At 34.1% G+C, this 24,000-nt stretch overlaps 1 protein-coding gene across 4 annotated transcripts in view; it reads left to right on the top strand.

Annotated features, from left to right (window-relative positions):
• Positions 1-24,000, top strand: part of LOC149136630 (uncharacterized) — a 469,724-nt gene that overhangs the window by 114,011 nt on the left and 331,713 nt on the right. The window lies entirely within an intron of this gene.

The following is a 24,000-nucleotide window of genomic DNA, read 5'->3' as shown; positions in this document are numbered from 1 at the left end:
TCTTATCTATGTTCCTAGCTGTTGTGTGAAAAATGTTTGCTTAAAAAAGTAATAAATGCAGAATTAAATGTTCATGTAATTTCAAACATGTAACATAAATGTGATAGATATAATACAATGATGAACTGGAAACTTCAGACATTAATGGCTTGTCAAATATCATACAAAGAAATACACAACTGGTGATAAAAAGGCTCACTTAGGTCTCTTACTATAGAATATTTGTTAAAAGTGTAATGTTGCATAGCAGGGAGTTTGGATGATGAAATATTAGATTTCCAGGGAATAGAAGAAAATGAGTTATGTGCAATGAGAATTTGATACAGTGCAAATGAGATAAGGAAATTTTGGTATCAGAAACTTTCAGCATATGAAAGAGAAAGAGAGAGAGAGAGAGAGAGAGAGAGAGAGTTGGGCATATACCTTTTACTTGTTTCATTCATTCAACTGTGGCCATACTAGGGCACCACCTTGAAGGGCTTCGGCATACAAATTAACCTCAGTAGGTATATTTTGTATGGTACTTATTCAATTGGTCTCATTTGCCAAACTAAATTACAGAGATGTAAATAATCCAACATTAGTTGTCAAGTGGAGGGACAAACACAGACATACACAAAAACATACACATACATATGTGTGTGTGTTTGTGTGTATATATATATATATATATATATATATATGAGGGGAAGTCAAAAATTACCAGCACTTTCACCATAACATATCTTTATTATTGCCACACTGCTTTCTGCGCATGTGTGCTTATAGTTGGTACTATAGTTGTCGTGATCGAAGTTTGAGCCTGAATGTGCCATTTTTCTATCTGGCTATACACTGTAAGCATGGCCACTCCACTAGGGTGTACGATGAACAGTGCAAGACACAGCACTTTGCTGGCCAACAGTCGGAAGTCAGCAATTTGCACTGAATGCCAAAGCCTAGTGTTGAAGAAAGTTTTGTTGCATGACAATGCATTCCCACAGACGTCTACCCAGTCCATTGAAACCATTAACCAATTGGGTTTTGAGGTGCTGGAACACCCTGCCAACAACCCAGGCTTTGCCGCTTCTGACTATCATATCTTTAGATTGCTTAAAGATGGTTTACGAGGCCATCAATTTCCTATGGATGAAGATGTGAAGGAAGCGGTGCATAAATGATTGTATGACTGACCAAAAATTTTCTTGGAGGGAATACATAAACTTGTGGACTGCTGGACCAAGTGCACCAAAATGGAAGGAGACTATATAGAAAAATGATATACATGTTTATTCCTTGAAAAAACTAAGAGTGCATATAATTTTTTACTCTCCTTCATATATATCACGTGATCAACCAGACTTGGATGTTATTGAACATCACTGGTCACAATGCACTTTGCATTGTTTTAGTTTTCAGATGATGCTACCCTACTGGCTAGGTGAGCAGGCCAAGTCCATTGCAGGCTTACCCATTTACAACTGTGTGTACTGGAGCAATGTGAAATGAAAAGCTCTGCTTAAAAGCATAATGTGCTGCTTGGTCTGGGAATTGAACCCATTATAACTAGATCATGAGTGCAACATCTTAACAACTAAGCCACACCTCCTCTCTCTCTCTCTCTATCTTTCTCTCTCTCTCTCTCTCCCTTTCTCTCTTCTCTTTCTCTCTTCTCTGTCTTTCTCTCTTCTCTTTCTCTCTTCTCTGTCTTTCTCTCTCTCTTCTCTTTCTCTCTCTCTCTCTTTCTCACACACACTTATATGTAACTTAGTGGTTTAGCAAAAGAGACTGAGGGAATAAGAATCAGGCTTTAAAAAATAAGTGCCTGAGTTGATTTGTTCAACTAAAAACCATCAAAGCAGTGCTCCAGCATAGTTGCAGTCCAATGATTGAAACAAGTAAAGGATAAGATACATCTCTTTATTTTTAACATACATTTTCTCTTTCCTATTCTTCTCCTTATTTTCTTTTTTACAGGCTTTACTTTCTTGTGTTTCAATAACTACCCTCACTTACCCTCTTTGTTTTGAATACTATATTTTGCACATCATTAATCCACTATGTTAGCTACATTCATTAAACTCAGAGTAGTAACAGAATAATTTAAACTCTAGATTAAATAATTACACACAATTTCTGTATTGAGTGCTAATCCCTTGTCTTCATAAACTCAGTTGTGCAATCTCACACATTAGCAAAAGCATGCACATACACAGATGTATATGTGTGTATACACATGTGTGTGTGTGTGTGTGTATGTATGTGTGTATGTATGTGTGTATGTATGTACCTTCCACCAGTTACGTCATGTATACATAAAAATGCAAAATAGTGTGCAATGAAAATACCAGTATAAGTTTTTAAGTTGTTTGCATAATTTAGTAACTTATTTTCAAAAAAGAAAAAAACTTTAAAAAATGACATAAAAACCATACTTTATAGAAATATAACCATTAAAATAGTTGTTTTCAACAGTAACACTAAAATGTTGACAATATTCTTGAGTGAAATGTATTCATAAAATATTCAAAAAGTCAAAAATTGTCTGTCTGAACTTTGGAAATTAATAATTTTCAACTAAAATTCTTGTTATTGTCAAACAATGTATTTTGAAGTACATGTCACAGAGTTCATCCCTCTTGCTGATCAAATCTAATCTTCTGAAAATGAAACTATATTAACAAAGAATGATATCTTGGACATTATTTTTCTGAATATAAGGCAGCGAGTTGGCAGAAATGTTAGCACACTGGGCAAAATGCCTAGCAGTATTTCGTCTGTCTTTACGTTCTGAGTTCAAATTCTGCTGAGGTTGACTTTGCCTTTCATCCTTTCAGGGTCGATAAATTAAGTGACAGTTATGTACTGGGGTTGATCTAATCAACTGGCTCCCTCCCCCAAAATTCCAGACCTTGTGCCTAGAGTAAAAAAGAATATTCTTGAGTGAAATGTATTCATAAAATATTCAAAAAATCAAAGATTGTCTGTCTGAACTTTGGAAATTAAATAATTTTCAACTAAAGCTCTTGTTATTGTCAAACAATGTATTTTGTAGTACATGTCACACAGTTCATCCCTCTTGCTGATCAAATCTAATCTTCTGAAAATGAAACTATATTAACAAAGAATATCTTGGATATTATTTTTCTGAATGTATCTTTTGTTTTTTCATTGTTGTAGTCATCGCCTTTGATAGACCACCACCACCACCATCATTATAACAATTTTCTGTTTACTTCTATGCTTCTTCTTGTGCTCTTAATTCAGTCAGGATTTCATTGACATATACTATGTTAGACTTGATTTTATTATCATGCACCAAATAGAACACTTAAACATGCATGACAAATATTAAATTGTCATGAATATGTTACACTTGTACAAAGTACCATTTAATTAACTTTACATTTTAAAAGTCTTATTTATATTTTTAAGATTTTTATTTATTTTTACTTGTCAGCAGTTAGCAAATAATAAGGTGTTTCATATAATACATGTCTTAATTTACATTGTTCTGCACCAAGTTAAAAACGAAAAATAAAACGTTTTATTGAATTAAAATTGTGTAGGAAACCATTTTTGAGGAAATTAAATAATTTTATAAAGGCAGCTAAAATGCCATATTCTTGCTATTTATTGTTAATAGTAAAATTATGGGAAATATTTTTCCAATTTGTGAAGTGAGTTTATACAAAATTTTATAGGAAATCAAATATTTTCAGTATTCAAACAAAGAAGCTAAAACTTTAGTTTGTTTTAAAAAATTTATTTTCTATATTCTTTTAGTTCTTTTTTCTTCAAGAGTTTAAACTATATACATTTAATCTCAGAATATTTTATTACTCTTTACTTCTGATGCTACATTAATGCTTTTAGAAAGGCATTAATGTTTCCAATTCTCTAGTGTCCTACTCTGGAAATCTGTAGTAGTTGTTTAGCACTAGGTCAGTTCTAACTAAGTGCATCTGTGACCATCCCGTCTATTTTGTAAGTCTAAATTTACACTATCTAATGTGATCTTCCTTTTCTAAGATAGAATGTGATTTAAGGAAATCTATCTATTGTTATTTTATAACTTATAGAGCAACTGTGTAACACTTCTTGTGTTAGTTGGCTGCCAATTATAAGTAACTCTTCTTAGTGAAATAGTTACATTTTGATTATATCAACATCCATTTTTTATGATTTACTGAATTTAAAATGTATCATCAGCTCTTAGTAGTTTTGAAACGCTTCTTTCAGAAAAGAGAATAAGTTTTCTGCAACTGTTCTATTTGTTTTGTAGTTTCAGTATCTTTTAATCCTCTTAGCTCTTGTTTTAATGTATTTTGCAGCATTCTTGTGATAAAAATTGTAACTTTTACTTGTTTACCTTCAAATTTTTTCAGTTATTTTGACAAATATTGATACATTTCAAAATTTCTTTTTTGTGGTTAGCTTTGAATCTACTATCATGATATTCTGAAGTCTGTGATCTTATCTATTTTGTATTTCTTTTTGATATTATCACCTCTGGTCTCCTTTCTATTATTATTTGATCAATTTGCACTCAAAAAACCCATAAGCCTATACAACATTCATTTTTAATAACAGTAGATTTTTACTGATTTGGAACCAATTTTCATTTACTTTGAATCCAAATTCTTACTGTGCCCCCTTTTATTTCTTGCCTGAAATGTTTCTTTGTCCATACCATTTACACATAAAATGATTGAAATTTTCATTTTCTTTACCACATTTTGACATTTTGTACCAAACCAAAAGTGAGCTTGTACATGGTCGAATAGCTGGTAAATCTCCCTTAAGTTATTCTTATTTTAGTGTCCCTTATCTGAAATCTTTCATTACACATCCTGTGACCTCTTCAGTGACTCTTCATCCCACAGATTGACACAGAACAGGAGGGGACATGTGTGATGGAGATTCACTGAAGAGGTTACATCGTGTGACCTCTTCGGTGACTCTTTATCCCACAGAATGAAACAGAACAGGAGGAGACATGTAGGATGGAGAGTAACCAAAGAGGTCACAGGATGTGTTATGAAAGACTCTCAAGTTGTTATCTTTAAATAACAAAAGGAAACCATAAGATACTGTAATGCAGGAAAAATCTATTTTACATAAGACTCATGTCTTGAATGCCTTTTATCATAAATTTGCTCAATTGAGGATGTCATGGGGATGGGGAGATTTCAACAATAACTTAAATATTTATTTTTTTATTGCCCACAATGGGGCAATAAAGAGGGGACAAACAAAGACAGACAAAGGGATTAAGTCGATTACATCGACTTCCCCAGTGCATTACTGGTACTTATTTAATTGACCCCAGAAGAACGAAAAGCAAAGTCGGCCTTTGTGGAGTTTGAACTCAGAACGTAATGGCAGATGAAATACCGCTAATCATTTTGCTCAGCATGCTAATGATTCTGCCAGCTTGCCACTCTAACTTAATATAACTTCATAACTTAATATTGAGCCTACAAGGGAGCTTCTGCTTGGCCACCCAACATTTTGGGAATAGCAGCCAGTCTTACTTAAATCATGCCTGTAGAAAAAAAAAGTATAGTGCAATGATTTTATAATCCTTAATGTTCCTAAAAAGAGAGGTTGATTAACTGGATTGGCTTACAAAATCACAAGTTTATTAATCATGGTTGACTTGAGCCTGTGAACATTAGACACTTTACTGGTTTTTGTTAACTTTAAAAGATCAAGCTATCAGAACAAACTTTTATAAAGACATAAGATTCTTTAACTCTCTTGAGTGAAAAATTAGTATAATGCTGGATAAAAATATTCCAAACAGTGGAATGTTTCATGTCTTGAGGAAAAAGAGAATTTAACATTTATGATGTTGCTTCTTTGCGGTTCTAATACTAGGATGCAAAATTGAAGCCTTGCTATATATAATTATATTCCTTTTCATGCTGAGCTGAATCCTCCTCATCCCAAGCTTGACTTAACCTTTTATCTCATCTACATGAAAGACAGTAATAATAATTCTTTCTACTAAAGGCACAAGGCCTGAAATTTGGGGGAGGAGGATAGTTGACAACATCGTCACCAGTACTCAACTGGTACTTATTTTATTGATCTCAAGAGGATGAAAGGCAAAGTCAACATTGGTGGAATTTGAATTCAGAACATTAAGATGTTGTGCCTAAATTAGAAACTATTATTATTGTTGTTATTATTATTTCAAATTCTCACAAGGTCAACTTTGCCTTTCATCTTTTCAGGGTCAGTAAAATAACCCCAGTTGAGCACTGGGGTTGATGTAATCAGCTTACCCTTCCCTTGAAATTGCTGGTCTAGTGTCAGAATTATTATTATTATTATTATTATTATTATTATTATTATTATTGGTAGTGAATAGCAGAATTGGCATAGCATCAGACAAAATACCTTGTGAGATTTATTTTCATCTCCTTGTTTTCAGTTCAAATTCCATTGAAGCTATTTTTTTTTTTTTTTTCATCTTTTGGGTTCCATAAGATAAATACCAATTAAATACTGCGATTGATTTAATTGACTGCGTGCACCTCCCAAATTTGCGGTCTTGTGCTGAAGTTAAAAATTGTTATTATTATCATTATTATTTTCACTATTATCATTCTTACTACCCACCTGCATTCATTTTCTTGTTTCATTGAAAGCGCTAATCTTCTATGCTTAACATCAAGTTGCTGGCAGATGTTCTTCTTTACTGATTTTGTCTGGTTTGATGCCAATAAGAAAAAAAAAAAAGAAAAGAAAAAAACTGTTAGATCAAGAAGGCAAAATACAAGGAAAGTTAAGTTGTTATCATTTTTATGATGTCTGAATGGTATATTTTGTGTTTGTAATCATTCTCCCTTTATCTAAACTATGCTCATTTATCGCAACAGTTTTCATCAAAATTTCCTATTTTTAAAAGAATTTTGTAGTTTGGTTTGATAAGCTAATTTTACCATTTGATTTGTCTTTACAATTTTCATGTCTGTTCTCTTCACACAAAACAGAATAAAATAAAGCAAAAAAAAAAAAAAAATAATAATAATAATGCATAAATAAAACCTGTATTAGATGAGTCTTCAAATACATTTTCTTTTCCAAAATTAATTACAGACAATCTCATTTTGATGTACAAATTTGTAAAAGCTTAATCTTTAGTATTGAACTGTGAATCTCAGTAAACATGATAGAAGCCTGTCATATGTACAACTAATTAAGTTTCTGCCTGCAAAATTTTACTCTCAAGGTTTTAGAGAAGCAGCAACTGTGGTAGAAGAAACTTGCCAAAGGTGCAACACATTGGGATCAAAGTGGGAACTATTTGGTTGCAAAGTGAACATCTTAACCACACAAACATACTTTCACCTTATATAATTACTCTCCTCCAAGCTTTCAGTGGCTTACCTCTTTCTCACTTAGTCTTCATTACTGTCTATTTAGTGTTTGCTTATACATTTTGGACTTCTGTTGGTTACAGTGACTGCAAAATACTGAGTGATTGTCAGGCTTGACAATTTTTCTGAAACTGTTGGCTTTTAGTTACTTCATTTTTTTTTTTTTTTTACGGTGGTCCAACAACAGTGAGGTATTGCTCTTGCATTTGGAACAGTGTTGTTACTAACATGCTAGACCACATCTAAAGAAAGACCACTCCACTGATTGTCATGTAGTTGCTCACCAGCACACACCAACCACTGGTCCACAGACATGTTACTTTGTCATTTTACCTTCTTTATCACTATTGAAGTGGCATCTCTTTTTCAGAGCCAGCTGGTCTCCTGTCACCTCTGCCCAGGATTACTTACTCCTCCTCTTCACGTCACATGTCTTGCTTCCTGATATGACCTAAGTCCCTGCTCTAACCATTATATCAGACCCTTTCTTTCCACAACATTGTTCCTTTCTTGCCCTTGTTTTTCCTTCAGTTGCTCACCATACCAGCCTCATTGTGCCTGTGAAGGTCAGGGCCCTGCCATTTTTTTCACACCAAACTATAAAAATGAGTGGGAAAAAAAGTTCCTCTTTATATATTTCTTAACTGATATGTCTTTGCAGAAAGCTTTGACTTTCTTCTAGTTCTTATAATTATACTTATTTAAAATGTTAGCTTTGTTCTTCGTGGTCTCAAATGCTAGGCCACTTTTCACCATTTTTCAAACTCTGTTGTTAATGAAATCAAGGTTGACACCACATAATCCATAATAGATTTGATGATAAAGAAAAGTAATTGAAATAAGAAATCTCCTAAACTTTCAGCTCTTCAGTGTCTCTTCCATAAACCTATATTTCTCACTGATCCTGAGGAGCTCTCATGGGAACATTCTTTCACACCAAGCTCCCTTGTGGTCATATCATCTGTCTGTCTGTGTGTGTGAATCCCTAAAACTCGAGAACTACGCAACCAATTTCATTCAAATTTTACAGATGCCTTACTTAGGGTTCCAGTTGTGTTTTAGTCAAAATAAATTTTTAACTTCTTGCAGAGTTCGAGCCCACGGCAACATAATATCTCCTCCATTATTTAAGTATTACGTGTCAAAAGTGAAACAAAAACACTCATGTCAAATACTTTCACTTTAAAAATGAAACTATTCCACTAGCTGAAACAATCACATTTCGATACTGTAATGACAGATACTTTCAGAGAGAGAGAAAGAGAGAGAGAGAGAGAGAGAGAGAGAGAAAGAGAGTGAGAGAGAAAGAGAGAGAGAGAGAGAGAGATGTATATGTATATATATAGATGTATATGTACACGTATATGTGTATATATATATATATATATGTATATATATATATATATATATATAGATAGATAGATATAGATCTATATGCATACATGTATATGTATACATATGTGTAGATGTATATATATATATATAGATGTACATGTAATATGTACACATATATACATATATATACATGCATACAGATATCTATACATATATACACACATACACATGGACACAAACGCACACATTAGTCATTTGTTTTCTTATCCAAAATTACGTCAAAAGTACTGAATGGATCTTTATGAAATTTGGTAATTACATTCTATGCATAATGGCCATAATTCCTATGAAAATTCATATATTTTTGATGTTGATGAAATTTTAACCCGAACATAACAGATGAGCATTATTTGTAATTCAACGGTACAACAGTGTAAGACTACCCTTTCAGATATACTTACATTGTGATTTCTGCAATGTGGTGCATAAATTGTCAAGTAAATGAGATGCATCTTTGCCTCCACTGATTAACTTGCAAAGTGTTGAGTAAAATTATTTCGTTGCAGACCTCCTTTGAGTCTTTTTATTATCACTGCGACACACATAGTCCCCAGTTGGTAACATTGATTTCAAGGCCTTCCCAGATGAGAGACTGGTTGTTCTAAGACATTTATCGATTGTAAATTTTGTCTGCAATTTGGAAATTATATTCTATGCATAACGGCCATAACTCCCATGAAAATTCATATATTTTTGATGTTGATGAAATTTTAACCCGAACATAACAGATGAGCACTGTCTGTAGCTGGTCTTCTCTTGGAAGAGCCCCGCTTCTCACATGGACAACTGTATGTTGGCAGCAAAAAAAAACCTATTTTCATATGCTCCACAAGGGAAAACAAGGAACATTGTTTACAACGAGGTGTTATAATCACAACAGCAACAAAGTATGTACATGATCACCTTCTTTTACGAAACTTCATTGACTTTCATATATTTATATTGATATACATATATATACGTGTGTTTGGGTGCGTGTGTGTGTGTATATATATATCTCTATATATAAAGATGAGAATGTCTGTCTGTGTGTCTATCTGTCTGTGTGTCTGTCTGTTTGTGTGTCTGTGTGAATCCCTAAAACTCGAGAACTACACAACTCTCTTGTACAAACCCAGTGAAAATACATATATTTCATATGTCAAAGAAATTCAAGCAATACATATAACACCAAAGTTAAAAACATTCCCAACAATTCCACAATCCCCAACCTCCAGAGCTATTGAAGAAACTGTTATCATCAACTGACCAAGATTCCTAACATTTGCAAAACAAAATTAGACAATACGACGCTGTACTACAGATGACATCATTTGGAACCACAAGAGATTTAACTGAGGCAGCATTCATCCAAACTTTCAAGATCCAACCTCAGATTTATCATCGCATTGTCTCTCTACTACCTCTGTCAAATGAATCACCAAAATTGGCCTTTCATTATTTATAATCTGTACCTGTTTGTTTGGTTATGAAATAAAATACACAAAACGTGTTTCTGAATTACGTGTATTTACTTTATATACATATGAGTTGAAAACTTTCTTCTAGCATTCCACTTAATATCTATGTTCCATGCTGGCATGGATTGGAGAGTTATTAATGTAGAACTATGGTATCGTAGCTACTAACAGTTGAGGGTTGCGTAGTCTAGACGGCGTTTTTAGATTTCATTATTCTCTTTAACCCGGGCAACGCCGGGTATTTCTGCTAGTTAGATATAAGCTTGGAAGCTGAAAAATCTGTGACTCATATTTTATTATTGGAGTCATACCATGTTCCTAGCAATTTCTCAAAAGTGTAAAATAAGTATTATAGGAAGAAAATTGTCAGCATTTAAAGTCCACACCTAGCTGTGTGTTGATTGAATCATATGAAATCAACAGACTGCAAAACTATACTATTATTGTCAACAAAGGTGAAGAATTTTTGTTGTCAGACTTTCATTGTGTATATGGCACCTAAGATTCCTTATCCAGGTGCAAACTTAAATTACCATTCTATTCATTGCAATTATATTCTTTTCTAGCTGTCTAGTGGTCTCTTTATTTGATTCATTAATAGTGAGTCTTCTATAATTACAATTATTTTCCATGTTACCAACTGGAATTGATAATTACCAGCCTTCTCCCTTTCTCCTCTTTAACTTTCTACACAAAGGCATAAGCCACATGTAACCTAAGCACCATGTCTCAAACTTTTACAACTTCCATAAACAAATACCTTAACATTGTTCCATAGAGACTTGATAAGTTAATCTTCTTCAGTAAGACCAAAATTGTATCCACCAGTCATATCAAGGAATCAGTTTGTAACACTACAGCTTTTCTGTCTCCAAACTTGCAACAAATGCTATATCTCACAATCTAAGATTCCTCTATATGTAGCAACAGCATTGCTCCAGAATTGGAAGCAGTAGTCCATTGTGGGCCTCACTTAAGCATTGAACAGTATCTGATATTCCACAAAAAGGCTGATGTATTTTATGCTTCATTAATTTTAATTAAAATTCCACAGTTGTCTTGTTGGCCATTTTTGACCAGAGTTATTTATATAATTCATTGTTCTCATCATTAGAGGTGTAATTTTAAGGCCTGTTACATCAGGTATTCTAGTGCCCAACTTGCAGTATACGTTAATTCTTTCATATCCTTTTTCTACATTGCATGCACTGACGTTCTGCAACTCATACATTTGTATCAATTGTAGAAAGATCTAGTTTACTGCTGGCAGACATTCTTAATAGTAACTATGTAAAGAAGTAGTAATGGTATAGAAAATGTTAGGTTGACTTGCTATTTGTTCTTAACGCTGAAGGCATGCTTGGGAATTTTTCCAATGTCATTAAAATAAATAGAAAAAAAATCCCTTTAGGTCAGTATGTTGGCTATTACATATCTGGTTAGATTTTAAAATTTTATTATGGTTTCTAGCATTTTTATGTTATCTATTCCAATTGGTTCATGAAGCAAATGTGTAGGGATGTGTTGTATTTTCACTGCATTGAATTTAACATCATCACTGAAGAAATTGAGTGCTACAAAAAGAATTATTTCCTGATCTCACCTTACACCTAAATTAGACAAAATTAATTGATCAAGTCGGTCTTAGGAGTCTATATGCTAACAATGTTTAATAGGCCAAAACATGCCCATAGATGTTCCTTGCCCACAAACATATATGCTTCCCTTCTTTTAGGCATGTAAATTAACCTTGAGAATTAATTCAACATTAATTATGTTGGCATGGGTTTGGCAGTGTGGTAAGAAGTTCATTTTCAATTACATGGTTTTATGTTCAGTCCCACTGTTTTGCACCCTGGGCAAATGTCTTTTACTATAAAATTTGGCTAACAAAATCCTTGTCAGTGGCCTTAGTAGATAGAAACTGAAAGAAGCTCATTGCGTGTGTGTGTGTGTGTGTGTGTGTGTGTGTGTGTGTGTGTGTTTGAGTGCATGTATGTTGTTTTGACATCATGTGACAGTTGTAAAATGGTTGTCACTGTCATAGAAACAGTGTCATTCATTTCCAGTATTTTGTGAGAGTATGTCTGGCCATGGAGAAAATATTACTTTGTGTGGAAACAGATGAGGGATGGAGACCAGAAAGGCACTCAGCTGTATAAAATCTGCATCAATAAACTCCATACAAGCATGGAAAAGTGGACATTAAAATGAGTTATCTTGAATTTATTTCTCCTTTTCTTTAAGAGTCACTGAGAATTGCTGCTAAATTCTTTTCATTCTCCAAGAAAGAAAATCCATTCAAATAAGACCCCTTTTAGCATATAGCATTAAGCATATTATCTCTTAACTTTATAACCCAGAATTGTGTCCTTGGCTTATTTCCGTTATTTCCTTTAGCTCAGTTTGTCTTTTTATTATGTCAGTTATACTCAGAAAAATTTATTCTTAACTTTTTTCTCTTTTTAAAAAACTTTGTCAACTAATTAAACAAGCTCGAGTAAAGTATACTATGTTAATGAAATGTAATAGACTGAAACATGTGCATAGTTGTCCCTCTTGCTTACAAATAAAGATTAAACTTCCCCCTGACCTAAGGATGTATATTAAATTTGAAAATTTATTTATTTCCTAAAACTCTGCCTCCCTTTTCTGTGATTTGCATTAGCAATTACTGCTAGATTTTTTTCCTCCTTTTGTTGAGAGGAACATTTCTGTTAAGATTTTTGTATGCAACAACCAGTATATCAACCTTCAACTTATTTACTTCATACCTGCAGTGTGCCAACAGTTTTCATTAAAATGTATGGCATTTGGTTATCAACTGAATCTACATAAAAAAAAAAAATAGTTCTTCCTTTTCCTTTTTAATTTTTTTTTTTTTTGCAAACATTTACAAGGCAGTTTTTGTCTTATTTGTTGCTGTAGCAAAACAGTTTACGGAGTAAACTTGACCTAATCCTCATCATAAATTATTGTAAGTGCTGACTTGGTCACCAATGGAGAGGTTGGGTAAAGATTTGCCTCATTAAAATGAAGGGTTCACCCATTAAGAAATTTTATTTCATGACTGTACACATGTATATTATTAATAACGACAAGAGTACCATTCTAGATACAGGACAGACGTTCACTACTCTTCTATCTACAGGCTGTACTGTAAGTCATAGAGCATGACTATGAATAATCAGATTGTTGCTCTCCCACATTTTCACCTACTTCACTAAAAATTATTTGTCTTCTCCACTCACTAATTGTTAATTATTTGTATTTCACACTTAGCATTGTTTCTGTTTGTTTGTCTGTCTGGCATGACAGCCACCCTACTTTCTGTCTAAAGAAGGACTACTACTTCTCATTTCATGAAAAGCAACCCCCACCTCTCTGTCACATCATCAACTTATCCCTCGCTTTCTGTCTCTCTTTCATTTAGTTAAAGTATAGTACTTTTTTATTTTTTTGCCTACCTTTACTACAGGAGTTCTTTCTCTGTCTCTAGATTCCTCTCTTCCTCAGCTGTTGACCATTTATTTCTTTCATCTATCATTCTTTATCTCTCTTCATCTTTGTAACTGATTGTAAACCTTTCTTTTCTCTCTCTTATTTCTCTCTAATTTACCTATGTACCTACCTCACATAACTCTCCCTCACTGTTCTCCTCTATCTCATCCTTTTGCTATCACTTTTCTCCCACCCATCTTTCTTAGATACATAATTCTAGTCTTTTTCTCAGTTTATTAACATATAATCATCCTCCAAATTAATTTTCCCTATTACTTATATTTCAATCTATCCACAGAAATTATTTTTGGTGTTTATTATTTGAAGTTGTCTGATTCTAAGTCTATCCTAGAGAAGTTCTGTGATCAAAGGCATTCAAAATGCCAAATATACTGGAAACATACTCTCCTCTGTCAGTCATCAGTGAGTTGTAGCCTTGAGAAATTTGGTGAAAGCAGTAGATTGTTATCTCAACCCCTCGACCTCAACAAAACATTTAACCATTTCTGCTATGTGAGTTTCCTGTCAAAACTGCTTACCAACAAAGACGTTAGTCTCTCGTAGTTCAAGAAAGACAGTCCTGCAATTTCTTGCTGTTCAGCCTGTAAAAATAATTTGTGCATAGCAATCAAATGCATGTGCTCTACATTAGCTGTCACACTCCATCAAATCAATGTTGCTTGAAAAGGTACATGGTGTACCATACATTAGGTGTTGAGCAACATGAGATGAAGTGTTTTGCTCAAGACCACCACCTGATCCAGGAAATGAAACCTGATCTCACTATCATGAATGCAACACTCTAACCACTAGGTTATGTACCTTTGCACTGCTTACCAGTAAGCTTCATCTATCTCTCATCACTTACTTTGGTGACTTTCAGTCAGATGTGCTATCGTGGCATATGCTGATGGAACTCTTTCTTTATTCTAACTCTGGTATGCCTCAGGGCTTGGTTTTGTCCTTCACCCTCTTCCTTCTATACATCAATAATCTACTTGTCATCACCTTTGGCAATGCCCACTTTTACACTGGTGATATCATCTTTCAGTCCTCCTTAACTTTCTGCATCCAAGTGTAATTCACATAGACCTTTTAGTACCACACCAAATCTACTCTGAACAAAATTCAGCCATGCCAGACTTATATTTTTCAGCAGCAAAAAGCACAATCACTGTACATATCAAAAAAAAAAAAAAAAAAAAAATGAAGCTAGGATGCTCACAATAGCTCAAAAATCTAGGCTTCACAATCACTGAAAATCTCTCTTGGCAAACATACCGTTACAACATAGCAAAGACTACATATCAAAGATTGGCCTTCTGCTTCAAAATCAGAAAATACTTCAACTTTCCCTCCCACTTAGCTAAGACCTACACTGAAGTAATACTTCTACATCCAAGATTGTTCTGCTGTTAAACACATATATATTCTAGACATAGCCAAAGAAATGTCACTTGACTGACTGACACAAATTTTCTTTATAATACACAGAGGTGTGCTGTTGCGTCTCCTTGTCTTTTCATCCACAACTACAAAGGGCTCTGTCCCTTGTAGATGGTTAATTTCATATGATCTCCACTAAGTCACTGCTGATTCACTCATCATCCTTCCTTTGATTATCCTTGTTGTGTCCACTCTTCTTGGCTTAGTACTAGCCAATGCACCCATTCTTTCCTCTTCCTTATGTTGACCTTCTGGAATTGCACCCTCCTCCCCTGCACGTTTTTTTTCTTTTACTGATGTTAACTTGCAGGAGTTCAACCAACACATAAATGGCATCAATCTCACAAGTCCTAGGGATCTTAAGAAAGCTTGCCTCCACTTCCTCTCAACTAAACTAGTAAAAGTTGATATATATATACACACACACATGCACACACACATATATATACATACACACACTGGAGTGGTTGGCGTTAGGAAGGGCATCCAGCTGTAGAAACTCTGCCAGATCAGATTGGAGCCTGGTGCAGCCTTCTCTTCTGGCTTGCCAGTCCTCAGTCAAATCGTCCAACCCATGCTAGCATGGAAAGTGGACGTTAAACTAAGATGATATATATATATATATATATATATATATATATATATATATATATGCACAAACAGACAAATAAAATTGCAATGATTATCCTGTGCTTCTGTCAGGTATTATATCTCTTTCTTCATCTCTCTCTCTCTCAATGCTTTCATGTAAATTAGGGAGATTGGGTTGCTATTTCAAACATCAAGTGGCTACATAGAAGCTTCCTTTGACTTGTTTATTGGAAGATTACTATTTTTTCTGACACTATTTAAATCTACCAGCCCTTTCATTCATTTCTCATGTATATTTTAGATTGTTAATATCTTCTTTTTTTTTTTTTCAACTCTCACCAACCACAAACAACAGCTGTGAACAGATTTACACTTTTCAAATTCATAAGTTAATAGTTTATCTGTCTTCTTATTTACTTGTTTATTTTGCCCTGTTTATTTAACTTTACTTCAGTATCTAAAACATGATGATACTTCACACATATTCTTTAAAAAGTTTGTAGACAAGTTGTTTGCATTGCTTGACCTTGAATGCATAATGTTGAAGAAGAGATTCAAGTGATTTTTGTTTGATAATTTCTCCATGACCTGATTTAAATTCCCCATCATTATGTCGTTTTTGGCACTCCGTCGCTTACGACATTGAGGGTTCCAGTTGATCCAACTAACGGAACAGCCTGCTCGTGAAATTAATGTGCAAGTGGCTGAGCACTCCACAGACACATGTACCCTTAACGTAGTTCTCAGGGATAATCAGCGTGACATAGTGTGACAAGGCTGACCCTTTGAATTACAGGTACAACAGAAAGAGTAAGTAAGAGTGAGAGAAAGTTGTGGTGAAAGAGTACAGCAGGGTTCGCCACCATCCCCTGCCTCATGGAGCTTTAGGTGTTTTCGCTCAATAAACACTCGCAAACCGCGATCCTATGACCGTGAGTCTGCTGCCCTAACCACTGGGCCATTACGCCTCCACTCCCATCATTATAAATTTCTAGTAAAAATCATGAACAATGCAACTTCCCATTTCTTCAAAAATTCTGCAGTGCCATCTTATATTTTTATTTATTTATGTTTTTTTTTCCATTTTATTCATTTCATTTCTATAGTTTTGTGTCATATTGCAAGAATTTATGCTCTCACCTTGGCAGCTGGAGTTCATTTCTTCTTCTTCAGAAAGGATCTGTTTTTTTTTTTTAATGCTATTTTTTGGGTACAATTAATTTGGGAGTAAACAACAACAGCAGTAACAACAATTCAACTGTTATTGCCAAAGTAAATATATTCTCTTGTAATTTTAATTAAAAACTCAATGATTCAGACTTAATTTCCTTATTTTAAATTCATGCCAGTTTAACTGGATTTATATTGTATACCAATTCAGAATACCTACATGCATACATACATAGTGAGGATGTATGACCTAGTGGTTAGGGTGTTGCATTCATGATTGCAAGATTGTGGTTTCAATTCCTAGACTGAGTGGTGCATTGTGTTCTTGAACAAAACACTTCATCTTGCATTGGGCAACTGTCTTCTGCAATAGCCTCAGGCTAACCGAAGCCTTTTGAGTGAATTCGGTTGATGGAAACTGAAAGAAGCCCATTATATATATATATATTTATGTGTCTGTGTTTGTTCCCCTTCCATTGCTTGACAACTGATGTCAGTGTGTTTATATCCCCATAACTTAGCTGTTCGGCAAAAGAGAACAATAGAATAAGTACTAGGCTTAAAAAAAATAAGTCCTGGGGTTGATTTGTTTAACTGAAGGCAGTGCTCCAGCATGGCCACAGTCAGATGACTGAAACAAGTAAATGAAAGAAAATATAAAACAATTTCTAAAGTGTCAATTGTAACCTCTTGTTACGTATTATGAGTTATATTACCCTATCCCTGTGGTTCTCAGCCTTTTCACTTCCAAGGACCTTGTTTAAATGAGTTTCCTCATGGACTCCTTTTAATATACTTATCCACACATACATACACACACACACATATATATACACACACACACACATATATATATATATATATATATATATATATATATATATATATATGAAATTTTGTATTTAGTTCACAGACCCCCAGTACTACCTTTGCAAATCACCAGGGATCCATGGACCACAGGTTGAGAACCACTGCTCTAGACAATTAAATGTAGCATTGATGGTGACTCAGTATTTCTGATTTTTTCTCTCTTCTTTTCAAGTGGACAAGTTGCTTTAAAGCATTGGGTGATGTACATTTGGCTGTTTGTTAGTCATTCTTTACAATCTGCATTAAAATCTTGTATTTTGCAATGTTGAAATCATATCTAGGTTAACAAGTTCACTTCACAATCACATGAGCGAGTGTTTCTGATATAGTCTTTGACTAACTGATATGCTGTAGGTGAAACTGGTACTCAGAAACTGTGCAGAAGCCGTCTGTGTATATGTGTGTGCGTGTGTGTGTGTGTATGTTTGTGTGTATCCATCTCTTTGTTTTTGCTGTAGTTTGAAAAATATAGTATTTTCAAATTTATCTTGTAACTTATTTGTGCAACATGGTGGGATTGCTGAGGTAAGTACCAGATTTAGAAATAAGTACTGAAGTTGACATGATCAACTAAAAGCCTTCAAGGTGGTGCACATGTCTAGCTACAATCTGATCCTTTAAAAGAGTAATATATACACACACACACAGAGTTCCCATTTTACAAATGAGAGGAAAATACCCAACATACCCACAGGCATATGTCATAGTGGTTAAGAGTGCAGGCTACTAGCCCTAAGATTCTGAGTTCGATTCCAAGCAGTAACCTGAATAATAGTTATAATATCGGAAAAATACCTTAGTAATGAGAACCCAGTTTCGAAATTCCCCCTGGACCCCTGATGAAGGATAGAGAATACATCTGCTGAAATGTTGTGTTTACAACAAACAAGATGAGGACAAATATCTGTCAAATGTAAATAATGTAAGTAATGTACATAATTCTTCATCTCTCAAATATAGAACTGTATTACCCAACATATATTGTAGAATATAATCTTTATATTATTACTGAGTTAGAACCTGCTGTGTTGCTATTCTGTTTCACAAGATGCACGTATAATCAGGTGTAATTGATGAATTTTGTTCTCAGTTGTAATACCAAATGTTATTGGTCAAAGATAGGATTAAATTTTGTTTCTCATGTTTCATTAGTTTCCCTCCTCTCTATCAAAGGAAGCACAAGCAGTTTCACACACATGTATACACAACAAAACTTCTACCTACCAAATTCACTCACAAGGCTTTAGTTGGCCTGTGGCTACAGTAAAAGACACTTACCCAAGGTGCCACACAGTGGGTCTGAATCCTGCACCCCCCCCTTTTTTTTTCACCTTTGAAAAATGCAATTCTTTGCCATAGAAACAAGAAAGACTACTCTCACACCATACCAGTCACCAAGGAAAAATGCCCCCCCACTCCATCCTTACAATGACCTAAGCAAACCTATAGGTGAGGTAGTTAATTTTGCTTACTTCATTGATATTTTTGAGATCTGGTAGTAATGTTTGAACCAAATAATTACCCCTTTATATTTTCAGTTCAATTTTGTTCACTTAAATTAAAAAAAAAAAGAAAACTAAATAACAGGTGTAAACTTGGATCTAACTGTTAACACATACACCTGCACACCCACTAACACTCATGCACATGCATATATATAAGAATTATATTAAGTTACCTTGCCTAATTGATTTAGATCAGTTTGCATCACTTTATGAAATATTGCATATTCAAGATGTTTAATATCTGATATTATTGTATTAATGAAACAGGTGCATGTTTCTCATTCTCATGAAATAATGTTACTAGATGAAGAGAATTTCTTTCTTTTCTGGATTTTTTTTCCTTTAAATTTTGCTTACCTAACTTATTGCACACTGCTCTTTAATTCCTCTTATCTTTCTTTGAAATGGGGCAGGTTGTAGCTATCAATTTTTCTCTCTCTTTGTTCTTATTCTTGCGTGTGTGGGTGTGTGATATATTAACATCTGTACATATCTGTTTGTGTATATATATATATATATATATATACTTTAAATAAAACCCTTGATTCAATAACTTCAATAACACTGTACAAACTCTATACTCGGAATGACCAATATTAAAGACTATTGGATTTTACTCATCAGGTATTGGAATCTTATATGTATACCATTCTGCCCAAATCATGGATTTACAAATACGATATCCCTGCATATCTCACATCTATTTTCATTCCTCCAATTCACTCTCTATTTTGTATCTTATCTAAATTAACTATTGCTTAACCATCTTCTCACACTGTTTCCGATGAAGAGATATAATAAATATCCTGGAAACAGCTGTAAGACCTTCTATTTATAAATGTTCTAAAATTTACACAGCCTTGGTTTTTTATCTCATTACGAAAAGCAAATCTTTATATATATATTCATAAGTTTATATGATTATTATTATTAAGTGAGAGAGCAGTGCATGCCATCAAAGTGATGGGTAAAATATTCAAAGCCCAATATACACATCATAACTACCTGTCCAATAAGGGTACACTAGGCACATGCATTACAACCATATGTGTGTGACATAGGGATCTCATATCAAGATAAACAGTGCATGACATTGCAGGTGGGGGCTCTGTTAGAATTTTCTACAGGTTGAGTAGCCTACCCTGCTCATAAGGTCCCTGAATAAGGGTTGTTTAAGGCTGTTGAATGAAATACCCATGTTTCCAGAGGTGAATTATTCAAACCCCCAAAGAATTTCTCTCAACACGTGGCTATGATGCTCTCCCAGGATCAGAGATGCACATATCGTCTGCCACCAAGGGACATGCTCAACTGGTTACAATCAAACAACTTACAAGCAAATCTGTGGTATTGAGCAGAATATTTGTTGTAGTCCATCTTTTATACCAGGACAAAACATGCATACATGATAACACTTCCAATCAGTTAAGTTCAGAAGCCATGAGAGCCAGTGCTTCGTACTACATCAGGGCATTTATTATAATTATAATTATTATTATTATTATTATTATTATTATTATTATTATTATTATGGTGAGCTGGCAGAACTGTTAGCATGCCGGACAAAATACTTAGTGGCATTTTGTCCATCTTTACGTTCTGAGTTCAAATTCCAGCCAGGTCGACTTTACCTTTCATCATTTCAGGTTTGATAATTTAAGTACCAGTGAGACACTGGAGTCGATTTAATCGACTATCCCTCTCCCTGCAAAATTTCAGGCCTTTTGCCTTTAGTAGAAAGGTTATCACTATTATTATTTGTTTTTCTTTTTATCACAGGTTTTGTTGGAACTCCTGGAGTCTTCCATGTATAGCAGTCTTGCTCTCTGCAGCCTACGGTACCATGCTATCCGTTCTTTTCAGTTGTCTTATACTTTCCTGATTAATCTGGCTCATCTAAAGAGGCAAACCTTTTGTAACAGCTCTACTGGGCACTCTATTCCAATATCCTTTATATTCCTTTTGATGCCTTCTGATACTGTCCCCAAGGATCAACAATAATTGTCCCTATCTTCACCTTCATTTTCCAAAGCCAGGCTATTTTGTACTTAAGAGGGTTGCATTTATCTTCTTTTTTTTTTGCCTTCTTGACTGTTTGTGGGTCAAAGGGGCATACAACATCAACTATGTAGCACATGTGGTGCACCTTGTTGACCATCACTAGGTCTGGTCTGTTTTGCTCTAGCACCTGATCTGTTTGGATTGGGAAATCCCAGATGATTTTTCTAGTCTCTGACTCCACCACTCTCTGCGGTTTGTACTCCTACATCTCTCTAGCCCCCATTTTTCATGCAGTTTCCAGTATAGTAATTTCACTACCTGATTGTGTTGCCACAACTTGTAGTGGGTTTTGGAAAGTCTAGGGCATTCGTTCATGATATGGGCAATGGTTTCATCCACTCTGTTACAGATGCGGCATAGCAGAGAAGACAGCATTCTGGCAGAATCATTACCTCACCGAATTTCTTCCATTTATTTTGTTCTGAATTCAAATGCTATAGAGGTTGACTTTGCCTTTCTTCTTTCTGGGGGTTGATAAAATAAGCACCCCTCAAGCACTGGGGTTGCTAGCAGAATCGCTAATGTCAGAGAAAATGTCTTGTAGTATTTCTTCTAGCTTTTTACATGTAATAATACTGACAGTAAAACTCAGTGACAATCATTCAGGAAACCAAGGCCAAACGCTTGCAATAGTCTGTGCTCTGTTAGAGGCCTGCAAGGTCTAAGTTATGACATTGTTCTCAACCTTCCTTCCAACATGAGTACATCAAACACTCTGTCTATATTTCTCTCCTTGTCTCTGCCTTATATCTTTTGCGTTCTTTATCTCTGTCTGCCTGTCTCTTTCTCATACATGCATTATTGCCTGTGTGTAGAAGAGATAGGCTTCCTCAATGTGAGACAATAGTAACACAACCAGGAGTAAAGTAAATATACCATTCAAAAAAATGTAGCTTGTGGATAGGGGAAACAAAAACCCCCAAAAGAAAAAAAATTCCTCATTTATAATTTAGTGTCACAGTAAATGCTTCTTTGGCTATAGATTTAAAGAAGTGCATTAAATGTCAGTCTCCTTTATACTGAGCAGCAAATTGCCTTGACTAGCGTAAATCATGTTGTTGCTATGTATTGTTAATAGTAAGGGTGAGCACTATATTTTCATCATAAAATAACTTGATGATATTAGTTTAGATATGTGCTCTTAAAATAACTGGCAGTATTTTAGAACTCCATCAAGTATTCCATACACACATAAACACTAATGTGCGTGTGCACACAAACACACACATTGTACTTAAGAATATATTTTTAGCTTTGTCCTAAAACAGTTTGAGTAACAATCATGAATTTAGACCTAGTTGTGTTTCATTAGCCTTTGGTATGATTACAATCTCCTTATAATATTCATAGAATTCCATAATTAATATTCCCTAATATATATATATATATATATATATATATATATATATATATATATATATATATATATATATATATTAATAATAATAATAAAGGAGTTACGATGCAAATTCAGTTGAACCATGCACATACACTCTCACACACATGACATCTGATTTTTTGTTGGTAGTTAATTTATAATATATTGATATATATATATATATATATATATATACAATTACAAAATAATATGATATATAACACACAGGTTTGAAAAGAAAGCACACAGAATCAGGGAAACTAGTGGCAGTACGCATTGGTAAAAATTGTACTTATTGATTGAATGTAAAGCTTCTTTAACTGTAATGTGAGAAGCGAATTTGCAATACCTTTGTTTGATTACTCTGGGGTATAACTCAAAGTTTAACCATCACTGCATTAGTAAATTAAATAACTTGAATGTAATTTAATGTAAGTAATTTTTGAGAACAATACTCAATAATCTTTAGAGGGAAAAATAAACTGTACTGGCTCATGAGTAATTTATATATAACTCTGTAGGTGCAGGCATGGCTATGTGGTTAAGAATTTTTCACTTCACAAACTGTGTAATTTTGCTTTGCAACAATGTGGTTTCCACAAATGTCATTTATTGCAAAGTGTGGCATTGTAGGGATGTGTCTTATACTATTGCTTCAGGTTTGCCAATAACTTGTGAATGAAATTTAATTGGTAGAAACTGTATGGTAGCCTGTTGTCTATACACACATGTAGATACAGTTTGTTTTCAAGTATCTTTGGCACTTGTTGGACAGTGGCAGTGTCTGTTAAAGTCATAAACAATATACCCTGCTCTGTGGTAGTTTGATGTGCAAAGACCTTATTTGGAAACATGCAAATGTTTGCATTAGGAAAGAAATCTGGCCATAGAATACTGCATCAAGACTTCACAAACCACCCATGTCACCAGAGGAAATACTAACAATAGCTTGATGATATTGATGATGATGGCCTTTCTATTGATTGGCTTTTATTATTATTCTTGCATACACAGCAGATCTTGGCCAGTCTCACCAGATTATAAGTTTTTACCCTTTATATTTAATAAGTTGTAGATTAGAAAAAATAGTTTTTTTCAAAGTTTAGATTAAAATATGGCATATATAAAACCGGAAAATTTAACCAAAGAAAATGCAAGCAAAAATCAAAGCAAAACAAAATTCACTTTATTCTATGTAACTATATTTTAAAGAATGTTGCTATATATTTGTTTGAAATCCTCTTTATAAAAGA

The sequence above is a fragment of the Octopus bimaculoides genome, chromosome 3 (genome assembly GCF_046866305.1).
Source record: "Octopus bimaculoides isolate indiv1 chromosome 3, ASM4686630v1, whole genome shotgun sequence".
Taxonomy (NCBI): Eukaryota; Metazoa; Mollusca; class Cephalopoda; order Octopoda; family Octopodidae; genus Octopus; species Octopus bimaculoides.
Note: the sequence above shows the minus strand (reverse complement) of the source record. Positions and strands in the feature narration are given on the sequence as shown.